Raw genomic sequence first — 5388 nt, 5'->3', positions numbered from 1 at the left:
TTTCGGTGTCCCCTATGGGAGAAGAACAAGTATCCACTCTTAATGCTCACGTGTGGCCACAGAACTTGTTTTAGATAATGGAACATATCATATAACATATCCAATGCGAGATTTAATAGCTGGTTCTGGGGCACCTGGGTGGCTCAGTGGGTTAAGCATCTACCTTCAGCTCAGGTCATGATCCAAGGGTCCTGGGATCAAGTCTTGCATCCAGCTCCTTGCACAGTAGAGAGTTTGTTTCTCCCTCTACCCCTCTTGCTTGTGCTCTCTCTCTGTCAAAAAAAAAAAAAAAAAAAAATATATATATATATATATATATATATATATATATATATATATATGTTTTAAAGCCGGTTCTATGGGGCACCTGGGTGACAGTGGGTTAAAGCCTCTGGCTTCCATTCAGGTCAAGATACCACAGTCCTGGGATCGAGCCTCACATTGGCCTTTCTGCTCAGCAGGGAGCCCTCTTCCCTTCCTCTCTCTCTGCCTCCTCTTTGCCTACTTGTGGTCTCTGTCTGTCACAAAATTTAAAAAATAAAAAATAAAAAGTCAGTTCTATGATTCAATTCTGACTCTTTTTTCTCCTCTCACGATAGTACGTTCTACATGAAGGCTGTTCCTCAAATTTATATCCTGGAATGAAAACACAAAGACAACACAATGTGAGTAAGAACTGAACCTTTGTTGTCTTAAGTCACTAAAATTTGGACATTGTTGGTAACTGCAGCATAAGCTTAAAAAGATGAATCCACAAAACAATGACGCTAAAGATGAGAAGTCCATACAATAAGGTTGGGAATTTAGAAAGACAAGAATGTTAAATTCCTTTTTCCAATCTCTGAACAACCTATCCTTAGAACTTATAGGAGACAATTAAATGTCATTAGTGCTTAAACCTTTTTAGTTAAGCTTATCTTAATTGAGCTGAAAGCTTTCCTAACTGATATGATGTTTATCCTTTCCTCCTGCCTCCTACGTTTTCCTCCTAATTTATGTGCTGGACCCTCTCTTCTTCCATTATCAGGGTTATTTCTCCATCATTTGTCATTTCTAAGGTGCATCTTGTTTGGATCATGGTTTATATTTTGGACTCTGCTCATTCATTCAACCATTCCTTGACAGAATGATAAGAAGAGGAATTCTCGACAAAGTAAAGAAACAGACACAATGTCCTCTGCTACCAAACTAATGGATATGGGTATAAGCAAGAGCTTGGAGATAGAATTCAGGATAGTAATCATAAAGTCAATAACTAGGCCTGAAAAAAAGCAGTAGTAACAATATAATGAATCTAAGCAGAAATGAGATCAAATCAGGCTGAATTAAAAAAAAATGTTATGAATGTCATGCAGTCTAAACTGGATACTCTAATAGCCAGAATAAATGAGACAGAAGAGAGAATTAGTGATTTAGAAGATAAGTTGATGGAAGGGAAGGAAGTTGAGGAAAACAGAATAGAAAATAGAAAACTAACAGAAATAGACTGTTAGTAGAACATGAGAAAAAGATCGGAGAGATTAATGATATCATGAAACATTCCAATATCAGAATTATTGTGATCCTAAGGGGATGGGGGGGAGGTAGTCTTCTATTTTCTATATTTCAGAAAATGATAGCTGAGAACTTCCCTAATCAGGGGAAGGAAACAAGCATTCATGTCCAAGAGGCAGAGAGGACCCTCTCCCAAAATCAATAAAAATAGATCAACACCCTGACATATAATGGGAAGCTTGCAAATTTTACAGCCAAAGAAATTTTAATGAGAATAGCCAGGGAGAGAAATTTCCTTGCCTATGGAGGGAAGAACATCAGAATAACATCAGACCTATCCACAGAGACTTGGCAAGCCAGAAATGGCTGACAAGACATGTTCATGGTACTAAATGAGGAGAACATGCAGCCAAGAATACTTTACCCAGCAGGTGGTCATTCAGAATGGATAGAAAGATAAAGAGCTTTCAGTACTGGCAGAAACTAAAAGAATACACAACAACAAAGCCAGGCAGCAAAAAATATTAAGGGGAATTCTATAAGCGAATAGAAACCCTAACAGTCACATAGACCAGAAAGAAACAGAGAAAATCTATAGAAACAATGAATTTACAGGCAATACAATGGCATTACATTCATATCTTTCAATAGTTACTCTGAATGTAAATGTGTTGAATGCTCCCATGAAAAGATGCAGGGTTTCACATTGGATTAAAAAAAAAGAAAAAAACGAAAAAAGACCCATCCTTATGCTGTCTATAAGAGACTTACTTTGAGACTAAAGACACCTCCAGATGGAAAATGATGGGATGGAGAGCCATCTACCATGCTAATGGGTCTCCAAAGAAAGCTGGGGTAGCAATCTTCATTTTAGACAAATTAGATTTTAAACCAAAGATTGTCATAAGCAATGAAGAGGAACACTATATCATGTTTAAAGGGTCTTTCCAACAAGAAGATATAACAATTGTAAATATCTATGACCCCCAACACAGGAGCAGCCAGTTATATAAACCAATTAATAACCAAAATAAAGAAAGATATTGATAGGAATACACTAATAGCGGGAAACTTCAACACTCCACTCACAGCAATGAACAGATCATCTAAGCAGATCAACAAAGAAACAAGAGCTTTGAATGACACATTGGACCTGGACTTCTTAGGTATATACAGAACATTCCATCCTAAAACAACAGAATACACATTCCTTTCTAATGCACATGGAATTTTATCCAGAATAGACCACATCCTTTGTCACAAATAAGGTCTCAACAGATAACAAAAGATTATCATTCCCTGCATATTCTCAGACTACACAATGCTTTGAAACTGGAACTCAACCACAAGATGTTTAGAAGGAATTTAATCACCTGGAAGGTAAAGAGCATCCCGTTAAAGGATGATTGGGTCAACAAAGAAATTAAAGAAATATGTAAACAATTCATTAAAACTAATGAGAATGTAAACACATCAGTCCAATTCCTATGGGATACTGCAAAAGCAGTCCTAAAAGAAAAATATATGGTCAGCCAAGTTCTGTATCAGGAAAATTAGAAAAAATTAGAAAAATCCCAAATGCACAAGCTAACCTTACACCTAAAGTATCAAGACAAAGAATAGCAAATAAAGCCTAAACCAAGCAGAAGAGAAAATTTAATGATTAGAGCAGAAGTCAATGAAATAGAGACCAGAAACAGTAGAACAGATCAAAGTAACTAATACCTGGTTCTGACTTATCCAATAGAAAAAGGAAAGGACCCAAGTTAACAAAATCATGAATGAAAGGGGAGAGATCATGACTAACACCAAGAAAAAGGACACAATTATTAGAAATTGTTACCAGCAACTATATGCCAAAAACTTAAGCAATCCAGAAGAAATGGATGCATTCCTGGAAACTTATAAACTACAAAGACTGAAACAGGAATAAATAGACATTCTGAATAGATTAATAACAGTAAGGAAATTGAATCAGTAATCAAAAACTTCCCCCAAAAAGAGACCACGGCAAGTTGGTTTCCCAGGGGAATTCTACCAAACATTTAAAGAAGAAGTAATACTTATGCTACTGAAGCTATTTCAAAAATTAGAAATAGAAAGAAAAGTACCAAACATATTCTATGAGGCCACCATTATCCTGATCTCAAAACCAGATAAAGAATCCACCAAAAAGGAGAATTACAGACCAATATCCCTGATAAATATGGATACCAAAATACTCAACAAGATTCTAGCCAATAGGATTCAATAGTACATTGTAGGGATTACTCAACGCCACTAGGTAGGATTTATTCTTGGGAGGCAAGAGTGGTTCAACACTAAGAAATCAATCAACATGATAGAGCGTATTAATAAAAGAAAACACAAGAACCATATGATCCTCTCAACTGATACAGAAAAAGCCTTGACAAAATGCAGAATACTTTCCTGATTAAAACTCTTCAAAGTATGGGGATAGAGGGAACATACCTCAATATCATAAAAGTCATCTATGAAAAGCCATCGTTGATAATATTCTCTATGGGCAAAACCCAAGAGTTTTTCCCTTAAGATCGGGAGCACAAGAGGGATGCCCACTCTCACCACTATTATTCAACATATTGCTGGACGTCCTAGCCTCAGCAATAAGACAAAAAAGGAAATAAAAGGAATTCAAATTGGCAAAGAAGAAGTCAAACCCTCTCTCTTAACAGATAACATGATACTTTATATGGAAAATCCAAAAGACTCAATCCCCAAATTACTAGAACTCATACAGCAATTCAGCAACATGGCAGGATACAAAAATCACAGAAATAATTTGCTTTCCTATACACTAACAATGTAACTGTAGAAAGAGAAATTAGAGAATTGACCCTATTTACTATAGCACTAACAACCATAAGACACCTTGGAATAAACCTAACCAAAGAGGTAAAGGATCTGTACTTGATGAACTACAGAACACTTATGAAAGAAATTGAAGAAGATACAAAAAGATGGAAAACTGTTCCATGCTCATGGATCGGAAGAATAAACATTGTTAAAATGTCTATACTGACCAGAGAAATCTACACTTGCAATACCATCCCAATAAAAATTCCACCAGCATTTTTCAAAGTGCTAGAACAAACAATGCTAAAATTTGTATGGAACCAGAAAAGACCCTGGAAATGTTGAAAAAGAAAAACAAACCTGGGGGCATCATGTTGCCTGATTTCAAGCTTTATTACAAAGCTGTGATCACCAAGACAGCATGGTACTGGCACCAAAACAGACACATAGACCAGTGGAATAGAGTAGGGAGCCCAGATATGGACCCTAAGCTCTATGGTCAGCTAATCTTCAATAAGGCAGGAAAAAATATCAGCGGGGGAAAAAAAGCACTCTCTACAATAAATGGTGATGGGAAAGTTGGACAGCTATGTGTAGAATGAAACTTGACCGTTCTCTTACACATTACACAAAGATAAACTCAGAATGGATGAAAGATCTCAACTTAGACAGGAATCCATCAAAATCCTAGAGGAGGACATAGGTAGTAACCTCTTTAACATTGGCCTTGGCAAATTCTTTTGAGACATGTCTCCAAAGGCAAAGGAAACAAAAGCGAAAATGAACTTTTGGGACTTCATCAAAATCAAAAGCTTCTGCACAGCAAAGGAAACAGTCAACAAAACAAAGACAACCCACAGAATGAGAGAAGATATTCGCAAATGACACTACAAACAAAGGGCTGATATCCAAGATCTATAAGGAACTCCTCAAACTCAACATTCAAAAAACAGGTAATCATCTCAGAAAATGGGCAGAGGATATGAACAGACACTTCTCCAAAGAAGACATACAAATGGCTAGCAGACACATGAAAAAATGTTCATCATCATTAGCCTCCAGGAAAATTCAGATCAA

General features: G+C 36.5%; 1 long non-coding RNA gene across 1 annotated transcript; it reads left to right on the top strand.

Moving 5' to 3' along the window:
- The first annotated feature begins 219 nt into the window (after positions 1-219).
- LOC125103287 (uncharacterized) lies at positions 220-5059 on the top strand. The gene is made up of 3 exons (XR_007128338.1): positions 220-232; positions 3189-3193; positions 4861-5059. It is a non-coding gene; the product is annotated as an uncharacterized LOC125103287 (long non-coding RNA).
- Positions 5060-5388: the final 329 nt, after the last annotated feature.

The sequence above is a fragment of the Lutra lutra genome, chromosome 6, assembly GCF_902655055.1.
Source record: "Lutra lutra chromosome 6, mLutLut1.2, whole genome shotgun sequence".
NCBI lineage: Eukaryota > Metazoa > Chordata > Mammalia > Carnivora > Mustelidae > Lutra > Lutra lutra.
The sequence above is the reverse complement of the archived record's forward strand: the minus strand, read 5'-3'. Positions and strand labels throughout refer to the sequence as shown.